This window comes from Sus scrofa, chromosome 3 (genome assembly GCF_054392235.1).
Source record: "Sus scrofa isolate SSC_HxYL_T2T_F1_AM1 chromosome 3, Sscrofa_HxYL_maternal_Yorkshire_Landrace_v2.0, whole genome shotgun sequence".
In the NCBI taxonomy this organism is placed as follows: domain Eukaryota; kingdom Metazoa; phylum Chordata; class Mammalia; order Artiodactyla; family Suidae; genus Sus; species Sus scrofa.
This window is the reverse complement of record NC_139385.1, coordinates 39,721,763-39,736,069: the sequence shown is the minus strand read 5'-3', so window position 1 is coordinate 39,736,069 and position 14,307 is coordinate 39,721,763. Positions and strand designations below refer to the sequence as shown.

The 14,307-nt window shown below is 45.7% G+C and overlaps 1 long non-coding RNA gene across 1 annotated transcript in view; it reads left to right on the top strand.

Annotated features, from left to right (window-relative positions):
- The window catches only part of LOC102160708 (uncharacterized), a 235,236-nt gene that overhangs the window by 206,543 nt on the left and 14,386 nt on the right, over window positions 1–14,307 (top strand). The gene's annotated exons all lie outside the window — the stretch shown is intronic.

Below are 14,307 nucleotides of genomic sequence, written 5' to 3'. Positions count from 1 at the left end.
ACTCAGCTTCATTTCTTTCATCTGTAAGTGATGGAGTGAGTGGTTGGGGAAGCTAAGGCTGGATGTCATAGGATGCTCACAACCAGAGGAACAGAGCGTCATTTTCAGGACTGTGCAGGCAGTGTCAGTTCCCCAAATCTGCCAGCAGAACTGGTCACCATCATGCCCAACATCACTCAAAGCCTTCATGGTCCTCAGCACCAGCCCTGGTTTTTGGGTGAGCTATTAGCCTGGGAAATTGAAAGAAACTGCCATAGCAGCCACCATCCATTTCCAAAATGGATTTCACTTGTCCCCAATTTCTTGTTGCTTTATAGCTCCCATTCCACTTTGGAGGTGGCGTAATAGATTGTCAGAGCACTGAGACCTGTGAAAGTGGGTTTGTTTTTTCTTTCTTTTTTTTTTTTTTTTTTTTTTTTTTTTTTTTTTTTTTTTTTTTTTTTTGCTTTTTAGGGCTGCACTTGCAGCATATGGAGGTTCCCAGGCTAGAGGTCGCACTGGAGCTACAGCTGCTGGCCTACGCCACAGCCACGGCAACACTGGATCCCAGCTGTGTCTGTGACCTAAAGCACAGCTCACGGCAACACTGGATCCTTAACCCACTGAGTGAGGCCAGGGATTGAACCTGCAACCTCATGGTTCCTAGTTATATTCATTTTCGCTGCACCACAGCAGGAACTCTGGTATTTGGCATTTTCATCTTTTTTCTTTTGGCTGCACCCACAGCATACAGAAGTTCCTGGGCCAGGGATTGAACCCATGCCACAACAATGACCCAAGCCTCAGCAGTGACAAAGCTGGATCCTTAACCCTCTAAGCCAAATCTGGCATTTTCATATTCCAAAGTGGGAGGTGAGCTCTGCCTCAAAAGGTAAGGAAACGCTCTAGGTGACAGAAGGAGCTTCAGATACTGGGTAGCCAAAGGGGACAACAGTCACTCACTACAAATGCAAATAATCAGCCCATCTGCTTCGTTTCATTCATGCATTCACTCATTCATTCCACAAGTGTCTATAAAGAACCCATTATGTGCCAGGCTCTGCTAAGGCTGGGCTTCAGATAGGAAATAAAGATTTATTGTGAAAATTTGTATTATTGCTTGTAACAACGTTACTGATATGGATTTCCACTTTTTGAGTTCATGCTCTGTGCCAGGCAGGGTGCTGGTCACTTAATGCCCTTTTGTCTCACTCTTTTTTTTTTTTGTCTTTTTGCTATTTCTTGGGCCGCTCCCGCGGCATATGGAGGTTTCCAGGCTAGGGGTCCAATCGGAGCTGTAGCCACCGGCCAGAGCCACAGCAACGCGGGATCTGAGCCACGTCTGCAGCCTACACCACAGCTCACGGCAATGCGGGATCCTTAACCCACTGAGTGAGGGCAAGGACCGAACCCACAACCTCATGGTTCCTAGTCGGATTTGTTAACCACTGCGCCACGACAGGAACTCCTTGTCTCACTCTTCAAGTTAATGAGCTATCATCTCCAAAAGATCAGGTGCTACTTCTTGTGCAATGATATCCCAAAACAGGTGCCCAACACAAGTGAATTCTCTCTCTCTCCTCAGCCCAACAATTTCAAACTCTGATCCCGAGAGATGAGGTTTTCTGGCTTTTCTTTCAGACATCAATAAGCTTACAAATCCAAACACGGAAACCTGGCGATTTTGTCAAAATGCACGATGTCAGCTGCTGCAGCTCAATCCTGGAACGACAGCTGCCAAGCAGATGACAAATCGAATGAAGGGATTTGGGGCAATTGACATGCTGCTTGAAAAGGCTTGCTGTCTGCAGCCTCGGGTTGTCTGTCGCCAGACCCCTCCCTGGGCTGAGTTAAAATGTTATAATTAAAGGCTCATTTGTATTTGGGAAGCAGTAGAGTGAGCTGGCTTTCAGAGCCGCCACATTGGTCATCCCAGTCTGTTGCTGTCCTGGGACCTGGGTTCTGAGCATGGTTCGCCCTAAATCTTTAACTCCCTGCGACTCAGGTAACTCAATTGTACAACTGTCCCCAAAACAATCCTGGGATTGATAAGAGACGTAGACAGTGCCAGCATAATGCCCAACTTATGATACTGTTGGTGATAGGGAATTTTTTTTTAATGGCTCCACCCTGCAGCATATAGAAGTTCCCTGGCCAGGGACTGAATCTGAGCTGCAGCTGTGACCTATGCCATAAGACATGGCAGTGTGAGATCCTTTAACCCATGGAGCTGGGCGGGGAATCGAACCCAAGTCTCCACACCCACCTGAGCCATTGCAATCAGATTCTTAACCCCCTGCGCCACTGCGGGAACTCCACCATTATTGTTATTGTTATTATTACTGTTTCCCCAGCTTTACCACTTAATGCATTTCAGTTCCGTCACTTGGCCCTCCTGTGCCTGGTTCCTCATCGCTGAGCTCCATTTCCAGCCCATCTCACAGGAACATGATAAGGATGAGGGGAGAAAGCAGAGAGTTCCCTTGTGGCACAGCAGGTGAAGGATCTGGCATTGTCATTGTGGTGGCTCAGGTCGCTGCTGTGGCGTGGGTTCTCTTCCTGGCCTGGGAACTTGGGAGAAAGAGAGAGAGAGAAGGCAGATATGCCAACATTTTAAAAATCCCCTTATGAGGATGGAGCTACTTCTTTGCTTGATGAGAAAGGAAGGGAAATGCCATCTTGTACCATGTGTTCACTTGAACTGCTGTCTTTCTTGGTTTGTTGATTTCTGCTACGGGGTGAGCTAAGTAAGCATTTCCCTTCTGCCTTCTGGCTCTGGTGTCACACACAAAACAGCAGTGCCTATCCCGAGATTATGCTCATATTTACTAAAATGGCTTCATTTAGTGCCTCTCATTTTAATCACTGGATTTCCCTTTCAAATAACAAAAATGCTATTTCAGGAGTTCCTGTCATGGCTCTGTGGTGATGTACCCAACTAGTATCCATGAGGATGTGGGTTCAATCCCTGGCTTTGCTCAATGCATTAAGGATTGCCATGAGCTGTGGTGTAGGTCACAGATGCATCTCGGATTCCGCGTTGCTGTGGCTGTAGTATAGACCAGCAGCTGCAGCTCTAATTTGACCCATAGCCTGGGAACTTCCACATGTGATAAGCGCAGCCCTAAAATGAAAAAAGCAAAAAAAAAAAAAAAAACAAAAACAAAAAAAGATATTTCAAATGAAAACAAAAGTAAAAATTCAAAACAAAAACAGCTCACTTGTTTTCTGAGCTCCTTGCTCACCTCTAAAACAAGGCTCCCTGCCCACCTCAGGGCTGCTGTGAAGACCAGGTTGGGGAACGCATGAGAAAGTTCCATGAATTACCGTGTTTTCCTGATGACAGACGGGAGTGGGCAGGGTAGAAGGTCAAGCTCCCAGACCTGGATTCAGAGCTTCCCTTGTTTCCTCCCCGGCTGTGTGACCTCAGGCAGGTTACAGAGGCGACCTGGGCCTCATGGCAGGGGCATCTGATTGGTCCAGCCTCAGTGCTTTCCACGCTCTGTCGAGTATTGGAAAACACCTGGGGATCTTGCACCAAATGCAGATTCTGGTTCGGGAGGTCTGGGTGGGGCCTGAGATGCTGCATTTCTAACAAGCTCCCGAGTGACGCTGATGTTGTGTGTCTGAGGACCCCATACTGAGTAGTGTGGAGCCAGGGGTGGTGGGTTCAAACCCTGGGCCATCAGAGAGTGTCTGGTTTTGGGGAGCAGGTTGACAAACTAACAGGCTGACGTGCGGATCAAAGGACCCCATGACTTTAAAGCCCTGAATCCATAAATCTTGGCTCATCAAAGTGCTCCTGAAATGAGCTGTCATTCATGGAGCCGCTCCTATGAGAATAGGTAGGAAGTAGCTGTCTACGCGTCAGTCAATGTGCTGAGTTTGTCAACACACCAGCATCTCACTTACATGTTAAACCATCTCTGTGATGTGGGAACAATGATAGTTCTTATTTTGCAGATGGGAAACTGAGGCTCAGCGAGGTTAAATGCACTGAATTCTTATCAACCTAATAGTTCTTCTGAAGGACATACTAAGGATGGCCCCTTCCATGCCTTTCTCATCCTCCGCTTAAAAAGGCCACCAAGCATCTGAGAAAGTCCAGTCTGTCCCGAGCCCCTGTGACTGCCGCATGGAACCAGATGTGTTGGCACCAGTTGTATTCAGCCTCCTTTTTATTCCTTCCTGCAGCTGCAGTTTATTGAGCACCTGCTATGTGCAAAGGACTGTGGATACAGTTGCGGGGGGGACATTTCCTCTCTCTTCATGGAGCATATAGTCTAGGGGGAGATGCAGACATGAATCAAAGTAATTCCATGGATAGACAGGATTCTAATCTATTGAAGGGGGAGCTATGAAAAAAAAGAAAAAAGAAAAGATTTGGGAGCTAAAGAAATGGGGAATTTGATCAAGAGACTCTGCCACATCTGTTTGAATGTGGCCCTGGAGTGATAGGAAAAGGTGAGTAGGAGTTACCGAGTTAAAGGGGAAGGGTGACGGGCAGGCCAGACCAAGAGATTAGCTTGTGCAAAGGCCCTGTGGGGAGGGGAGCGAAAGAAGGCATGTGTGGTGTGGCCAGGGGAGGTGTCCGAGGGCCTTAGGATTCTGAGGTTTGTCTTAAGAGCCATGGGCAGCCATTGCCTGTTTTAAGCAAAAGAAGAGTGAAAAGATAGGGCATGGATTTTGACGTTGCTCAAAGGGATTAATCAGACAGATGTGGGAGGAGGAACTCGAGCAGAAATAGAAAGAGGAATGAAGAAGCTATTGCTGGAGTCCAGGCAAGAAAAGATGGGGAGAAGCCTGGTGTGACCCAGGTGTAGAATGTGTGTAGCAAGTAAATAAAAGTGAGTTTCCGTCGTGACGCAGTGGAAACGAATCCGACTAGGAACTGTGAGGTTTCAGGTTTGATCCCTGGTCCCGCTCAGTGGGGTAAGGAGCCGGTGTTGCCGTGACCTGTGCTGTAGGTTGCAGATGCGGCTCGGATCCCGAGTTGCTGTGGCTGTGGCATAGGCCGGCAGCTATAGCTCGCATTAGACCCCTAACCTGGGACCCTCCCTGTGCCGCGGGTGTGGCTCTGAAAAGACAAAAGACAAAAAAAAAAAGAAAAAAAAGGGATGGGGCTTGGTCTTGGGGTCACTCCTAGAAACACAGTAACAAATTGGGGGGCTTCCTGAGTATCCCCCAGTACGAGGGCCCTGGTGACCCTAGTGATTGTCTTTCTCTGTATCTTCCATTTACACTGGGGCCAGCAGTCCCCTAGAAGGACTTGAAGGTCACACAGCTACATGGGCACAGGCAGAGCCAGTTTTGAGATTCTAGTGAAGTGTGCGACGATGTCTGAGCTGAAATTAGTTCTCCCTCAAATGAGGCTGTTAGAATCCCTATTCTCAGGGTTCCAGGTAATTCACTGGCCCTCCTAAGTGGGACCACTCAGATCCTTCTCGGCCCTGCCAGCATCTCAGCTGTGGTCTTGTGCTAGAACCGCAAGTGGAAGCTTGATGTTGTGGAAAGACTTCCAATCAGGAAAACCTGGGTTCAAACCCAGCAGTGCTTGTAAGCATCTTCTCTGGAGAAGCACTTGTCTATGTGAAAAGAAGAATGTGCAGAGTTCCTGTCTTGGCTCAGTGGTTAACGAGCCTGACTAGCATCTATGAGGACACAGGTTCAAACCCTGGCCTCGCTCAGTGGGTTAAGGATCCGGCGTTGCCGTGAGCTGTGGTGGAGGTCGCAGACACGGCTCAGATCCTGTGTTGCTGTGGCTGTGGCGCAGGCTGGCAGCTGCAGCTCCAATTTGACTCCAGCCTGGGAACTTCCATATGCTTCAGGTGCGGCCCTAAAAAGACAAAAAGCAAAGAAAGAAGGTTATGCACAGGAATCTTCACTGCAACACTGCTCTTTGTAATAAAAAAAAAATCTAAATCAACCTGAAAGTTCATCAAGAAAGAATAAACAGAACATGGTATATTTATATAACAGTCATCAAAAGGAATGAATTTACATCAGCTGGAGAGGTAAATCTCAGACACTGTGGAGGAAGAATGTGAATTGCTTAAGAATATATTCAGTATGATACCATTCGTGTCAAAAAAAATCAGAGGATTCCATATATTTTAGGGACACATTTATGTGCATGTTAAATAATAAGAGGTCTGGAAAGGCTGATGTTCTGAACGCTGTCTGGAGGTGGGAACCAAAGGGATTTTTATTTGCACTGTTTTAACTTTCTAAAAGGGGAATGCATTCATCTATCAGAAGAAGAAAAACTGGCTGTATGAGCTCAAATACAATTTTCTGAGTCCCAGTCTTGTCACTTTGTAATTCTACAGACGGTTACTGTGTTGTCTGTGTAAGGACAGGAGCCCCTCCCTCAGAGGTGGCCTGGACAGAAAATGCATTATTGACCAGACAGCACAGATAAGCCAGGTACTGGGGACCCTTAAGAAGGGGCACCCCCAAGCCCGGGGTGCTGGGAAGGCTCCCCTGGAGATGGACTGAACTGTGATTTGAAAGGCAAGTGTTAGCCAGTTTCAGGATGGGGGGAACCCATGATGCAAGCAGGGAGAACAGCATGTGCTCTGTTTCAGGCTGATTAATTACTATTTCATGTGTAATGGAAAACAAATGCTGCTATTATTGTAAATTTGTAATTTTATGGCCGCATATGCAGCTTATGGAAGTTCCCAGGCTAGGGAATTTCAAATTGGAGCTACGGTTGCCAGCCTACGCCACAGCCACAGCAACGCCAGGTCTGAGCCAGGTCTGCTACAGCTTATAGCAACACCAGATCCTTAACCCACTGAGTGAGGCCATTGATTGAACCCACATCGTCACGGTTCTTAACCTGCTGAGCCACAACAGGAACTCCTGTTTTATTGTTTTTTAAATGCCGGCACCACAGATACAATGGGAATTTTTTTTTTAATCTAAGTATTTCTCACACAAACTTTTTTTTTAATTGTTATTTCCCCAATACAATTTGTTTTCTACTGTACAGCATGGTGACCCAGTTACACATACATGTATACATTCTTTTTCTCTCATTATCATGCTCCGTCATAAGTGACTAGACCTAGTTCTCAGTGCTACACAGCAGGATCTCATTGCTAATCCATCCCAAAAGCAATAGTTTGCATCTGCAGTGGGAATTCTATTTAGCACATCAGGCTGTTCTGAGGAAAGCATCCAGCATATAGTAGGTGCATAATAGGTGTTAATTCCCATCTCACCTGGTGCCTCGTGTAACCCACCATCATGGGCTGGATAATGGTGCCCAAAGATTATCAGGTCCTAACCCATGGAACCTTATTTGGTCTTTGCAGATGTGATTAGGCTGAGGGTCTTGTGAGAGGGAGGTTATCCTGAATTATTCCGGTGGGTCCTAAATGCAGTCAGAAGAGTCTCTGTAAGAGGGGGAACAAGGAGAGAACAGGGACACACAGGACAGAAGGACGCAGTGGGACCGAGGAGGCAGAGAGGGGTTTGAAGACCTGACCTTGAGGATCAGGTCTTGCGATGCGGCCTCAAGCCAAGGAACGCCGGCAGCGACCAGAACCTGGAGGAGGCAAGGAGGCCAAAGGGAGCAACACCTTGATTTCGGCCTGGGGTAGTGACTTTGGACGTCCAGCCTCCAGAAGATCTGGAGAGCGTATTTCTGTGGTTTGAAGCCACCATGTTCATGGTCGTTTGTTACAACAGCCACAGGAAACACATGCACCTGCCTCCATTGTGCGCATCCTTCTTCATCCCACTGCACTGCAGCAAAGATAGCCCGTCGATGCATTTGCAGTAAGAATGTGAATGCTTGGTCCCATGGGAGTGGATGTGTTGTAAGAGGGAATAATGCTTAGTTCAGCTGAGCTTCTCAGACACCAGAGAGGTGTTGAGTTTGGGCCTGAAGGCCAGTTTGAAATATGTGCTGCATTGTCTGGCTAAGATTGACAGGCACAGGAGAGGTTCTTGGGATTTTTTCCCAGGCAAAACCATCCTCTGAGGCTGAACTTGGATGGAGAGGCAGAGGCTTCCCCAAGGGGAAGACAAAAATGTAAGGAATTCAGCTTCATGGAGCAAATATGAGGCATAAGACACAGATGGGCTAGAACAAGTCATGACAAAGAAATGCTTGTGAATGAATGTGGAATTTTCAGCGCCTGGGTGTAAGGCACGGAATGAAGATTATCTGACTGTTAGATGATCACGTCGTTATTACTCTTAGGGAGCCTGTCTTACCAATGAGGGGTCTTAGGCTTAGTGAGTCTGCCCCAGGTCACAGAGCTAGAAGGGGCAGAGCCAAGACTTATACCCCAGGTCTCTGGGATTTCAATTCACTTTCTCGAAGTCGGCTGAAGACCAGGGAAGGTGTTCCAGGTGTGCCTGCCTGAGGGTGATATTTCTTACCTCTTTTCACCCTTTATTTATTTTAAATTTTCATTGTTTTAAAAAATTTTTTAATTATAGTTGATTTACAATGTTGTGTCAATTTCTTCTGTATAGCAGTGACCCCGTCATATATACACACATATATATACATATATGCATTCTTTTTCTCTTATTATCTTCTATCTTGTTCCCTCACAAGTGATTGGATATAGTTCCCTGTGCTACACAGCAGAACCTCATGGCTTATCCATTCTAAGGGTAATGGTTTGTCTTGACACTTCGTATCTCGCAGACCTGCTTGCTACCCAGAAGTCTGACTCTGCTAATATTTTCCAGTGCGGTTTTTTGGGTTTTTTTTTTGTTTGTTTTTCGTCTTTTGTTTTTAGGTAGACACATGCTGACCCAGAGGTGGTCTAGTTATTTCTGGAAGTTCATTTGGGCTAACTCTTTAGACTTGAGCCAAGGAGGATTGAGCGCACGCGTGTGTGTGTGTGTGTGTGTGTGTGTGTGTGTGTGTGTGTGTGTACCTGCTCTGCTCACTTGGTCTTATCAGCTCCCTGATCTGGGGCTGCACTGAACTACCATCTTTTGGGAAAGAAAATTGCCACTTGGTGTCAAGCTGATTAATTCCTGTTTCAACTAAAATGAAACACAAGCCACATTTCTGTCCCAACCTTGTTACCTTCCTATTTTATGTGATTTTTTTTTCCTTCTCTATCTAGCTTCAGAATCTGAATAGCTTGTGAAATCTTCCAAGAATTCTATAGGACTTTCTTAGGTGACTTTTTTCCTGAGAAAATGGGGAAATTACATCGCTGTGGCTTCTCACAGATACTTGGAAGTTGTACATAGCTCCTCAAATAATGGGCCATTTAAAAGGGAATCTGATGTTATCACAATTTACTAAATCTTCACTCTAAATCTGGCCACTCCTCATGTATTTCATGGAAAAGATTATTATAGCTAACACAGAACTGTGTCACTTGTAGGTCAAAACATGCCTAAATGATACAGATGCTTTGACTTAAAATATCTACTCTGTGGATTCGGACCAAAGGGCTCAGGGAAGCCCAGCAGCATCTTTTGGTGCAGGCAGAATTTCCCGGGCACAAGGGCCAGCAAGTGCTCAGATGCCCGTGCACTTGGTATTCCTCAGAGGAATGTACCTGGACTCAGCATCACGGGTCCAAAGAAAATGCCTCTTCACCCCTGCTTTCTGATTTTATAGTGAGAGGATGTGAGTGAGAGATTTGGGCTCCATTGGTCTCTTCCTTGGTTTTTCTGCAAGCACGAAGGAGACAAGAGGCAGAAGCAAGATGTGATAGTAAGAGTTTATAGCATCGCTTATCCAGGTGAGAGGGGCTGGGACCCACAGAGGCCCGGGTTCCGGGAAGGTCCTTACAAGGGAAGGTGCAAAGGCAAATAGAATCCAAGCACTCACATGCCATCAAGGGGTTAACCTTTTTTTTTTTTCTATTTAAAAAAAAAATTCAAGTCCACTTGCCACATCCCCAAAAAAGCCCGCATCTCCACCAGCTGAGTGTGAATCACCCCCCCACACTCAGAGTACAATTTAGTGTTATGTTCTTAATATCAGCAGTAGTAACACTCCAGCACCAAAAAAGCCCAAGTAATTATATGTCTGTTTTCTCCGCTGTTATTATTTGCATGGAACAAAAGCACCTGCCATGTTAATTATGCCCTTTTTATAAGCATCTTCTCCAGCCAGCCAACCCAAAATGCATTTTGGGGGAGGGGTTACGTGTTGGAGGGAGAGGATTCGTCTCTACAACAGATTTTCAGATTTTTCCTTGAGTCCTCTGATGCCCTCGTTCACATAAGGCTGCCAAACCTCCACCCAGACCGTCAGGGAAGATGATTGGCTGAAACTAAAATAAATAAATAAATAAGATAGGGAGTTCCTGCTGTGGTTAAGAATCTGACTGCAGCAGCTCAGGTCATTTCAGGGATGTGGGTTCTATCTTTGGCCCAGTGGTGTTAAAGGATCTGGTGTTGCTACAGCTGTGGCTCAGATTCAGTCCCTGGCCTGGGAACTTCCATATGCTGTGGCTGCACAGGAAAAAAAAAAAAAAAAAAGATAAAAATAAGATAAAATACAGAATCCTCGGAGAAGGAGAATCAAGAAGTCAACCAGATCTCCCTACCTGGGTTCCAAGTCACAAAGTCATAGCATGACATTGAGGATGAGATTTACTGGAGAAAAAGAGAAAAAAAAAAAAAAAAAGTGCGCAACACAGCTGTATCACCTAGGAATTGTGAGTCCTTAACAGTTTTTTTTTTTTTTTTTCTATTTATGTATAGAGGCATAACATACAGTAACAGCCACACACCATAAGTGAACAGTTCAATTAATTTTGGGGAAATTTTTAAATGTCATTTTATGTATGTACATTATAAGATACATCTATCTATATACATACACACATATACCTTAAATTTGCCATTTTAACAATTTTTAAGTGTTATTTTATTTTAACATCAGTGACATTAAAATTACAATTGTAGGAGTTCCCGTCGTGGTGCAGTGGAAACAAATCTGACTAGGAACCACGAGGTTGTGGGTTCAATCCCTGGCCTCGCTCAGTGGGCTAAGGATCCAATGTTGCCGTGAGCTCTGGTATAGGCTGCAGACGCAGCGCGCATCTGGCATTGCTGTGGCTGTGGTGTAGGCTGGCAGCTACAGCTCCAATTAGACCCCTAGCCTGGGAACCTCCATGTGCTGCGGGTGTGGCCCTAAAAAGGACAAAAGCAAAAAAAAAAAAATTGTAATGTTCAACCATTGCCACTACATTTTTCCCCCCAATTTTCATCATCTCAAACGGAAACCCTGAAATATTATACTTGGTGAATTTTTGCAGAGTATACAATGTGTAGCCCACATCCAGATTGGGATATAAAACATTTCCAGCTTCTGACTGGCTGCCTCATGCTCCTCCCTGGTTAATGCCTTCCCAGAGGTAACACTGCTCTGATCTCTACTGCTGTGGATTAATTTTGCTGGAAAGTTAGTGTAAGTGGAACCAAACAGTGCATACTCTTGTCTCTGGTCTTTCGCTCAACAATGCCCGTGAGAGTCAGCCAAATCAACAGTTTGGTTTTCGGGGTTTTTTTTTTATTATTATTATTATTATTGCTAGGTGGTATTCCATGCTAGGAACACACCACAATTTATTTTTCTTCTCCATCCATCCACTTTCCCACCAATGAACATTTGGGTTGTTTCCAGTTTGGGGCTATTAGAAATTAAGCCTTGGAGTTCCCTGGTGGCTCAGGGATTTAAGGATCTGGTGGTGTCTGTGCTGTGGCTTGGGTCACTGCTGTGGTGTGGGTTCGATCCCTGGCCTGAGAACTTCTGCATGCTGTGGGTATGGCCAAAATAAATAAATATAATATACCTTGATGAAATTTCTCAAAACTCAATTAGCGCATGCTACTTTTCTAAGACAAACAGAGTCTGACTTTAAAAAGGTGGCAACGTCAGGAAATATGTCTGCTTGGGCATCACTGAGGGAGTTCTGGAGAGGTTATTCTGTGGTGCAGTTTTAAGTGTGCTTTTCGATTGGTTTCATTTTTCAAAGAACTCACTCATCAGAGAAGACTTGGGATCACTCGTGTGCTGTTGGGAAAGGTTCTAGAAGTAGATGGAAGGACGGACTTCTCATTGTAGCTCAGCAGAAACAAATCTGACTAGTATCCATGAAGACTCAGGTTCAATCCCTGGCCTCACTCAGTTGGTTAAGGATCCGGCATTGCCATGAGCTGTGGTGGTAGGTCCCAGATGTGGCTTGGATCTGGCATTGCTGTGGCTGTGGTGTAGGCCAGCGGCTACAGCTCCGATTTAGCCTCTAGCCTGGGAACCTCCATATGCTTCAGGTATAGCCCTAAAAAGACAAAAAAATTAAAAAAAAAGAGAAGAAGACGGAAGGTGGGGTCTGATTATTTGAGACACGCATCCACAAGTATGGATATGTGTGTTCGTGTTTGCATATAAGCATCTTCTCAGCATCTTCCTGAGATTGCTGGTAGCACATCAGCAACAATAATGAGTAACAGTAGTCAGCACATCCACAACAATAATAGTGATAATAAATCATCATTGCTGTTATTTACTGATGTTCAGAGAGGTTATAGGACTCACTGTTATTTCCCGATGTTCAGAGCTAAAGGTGTGAACTCAGATCCATCTGACTCTTACTTGCTGACATCCTACTGCCTTTTTCCCATGCTTTACCTGCAGCATCTCTAATGCTCATGATTCTGCAAGGTGGGTGCTATTCAGGTCCATTTTAAGGATGAAGAAATAAGGGCATTTGCTCAAAGTTCTATGGTTGGTTAGTTGACAGGGCTAGGATTCAAACCCAGGCAGTATGACTCCCAGTTCTATGATTGCTATTATTATTTTTATGATTTCAGGTCACTGTCAAGCTCTGGTACAACAAAAGCTGGCTTCGCACTATCTTTGAGGGACAGATCCATCCACAGAAAGTTCCCCCTTGCACGGAGCTGAAATTGGCCTCTTTGCAACTTCACCCAGTTGCTTCCAGTCCACAGCCCAGCATTTAGCACTTAATTACATCTTGTCTTCTCTTATGCACTCATTGTCTCTTGTGGTTCCTCCCTTCTCCCGGCTCATTTGCCAACTCCTCGAGGGCAGAGACCAAGTCTTGTAGTCTGAACACCTTGCCGAGATGCGGAATAAAACCTTATTAAATAAATACTTGTTGATTGAAAGTTCCTGCCAGGATTCCCCCCCCACCCCGGTGGGGGGAGGCTCAAACCAGGTGTGTGGAAGACAGTGTGGGAAAGTCATGAGGGATTTGCAATTTAAATATGCATACAGTTCGTGTGTGATTTGCATACTCCTGCAACAGACTGTGCCCAGTCAACAATCAGCATTTGTATGTTTAAAATGATATCGCTCCCCTGAAGGCTTTCATTTCTTCATCTCTCTTTTCTTTCCTACTTCAACACTGTGTATGTATCAAATCAGGATGTGGGGAGTTTATACTCTGTGGGTAAACTGAGTAGAACCTAGGTTGCATCTAGAGGGTCAGGGTAAGGTTGCCTGGTTGAGACTTTGGTTTTTTCCCAGGTAATTGTTGCCTGGGTTTGCCGGTGCCCTCAGACACAATTACTCACTCCTACATGACTTTGTTCGAGCCACCTGCAGTGCCATCACCACTGTGTACCTTAACCATCCGTTCATCAGCCTTCTTTCAGTGGCAAATGATGGGAGCCCTACTCAGTGCAGTTTAAGGAAAGGAAGGGAGTTTGATTTCATCAGCTTCTGTAACTGAACAGTCTAGGGACTTCAGACATGGCTGGGTGTAGAGACTGAAATGATGTCACTGGAATCTCTCCTCCCTGGAGTTCCCTGGTGGCTCAGCAGGTTAAGGATCCAGCGTTGTCACTGCTGTGGTGTGGGTTCCATCCCTGGCCCAGGAATTTCCACATGTTGTGAGCTGGGCAAAAAAACAAAAACAAAAACCCTCTCGGGAGTTCCCGTTGTGGCTCAGTGGAATCGAATCTGACTAGCATCCATGAGGACTCAGGTTTGATCCCTGGCCTCACTCAGGGGGTTAAGGATCTGGCATTGCTGTGAGCTGTGGTGTAGGTCACAGATGCAGCTCGGATCTGGTATCGCTGTGGCTGTGGTGTAGGCTGGCGGCTACAGCTCCCATTTCACCGGTAGCCTGAGAACCTCCATATGTGCAGGTGCAGCCCTAAAAAGCAAAAAAAGCAAAAAAAAATCCGTCTCATCGCAGACTCGTGGTTGCCAAGGGGGAGGGGGAGGGAGTGGAATGGATTGGGAGTTTGGGATTAGTAAATGCAAATTATTGCATTTAGAATGGATAAGCAATGTGGTCCTGCTGTACAGCACAGGGAACTGTGCCCAGTCGCTTGTGATAGAACATGACGGAAGATAAT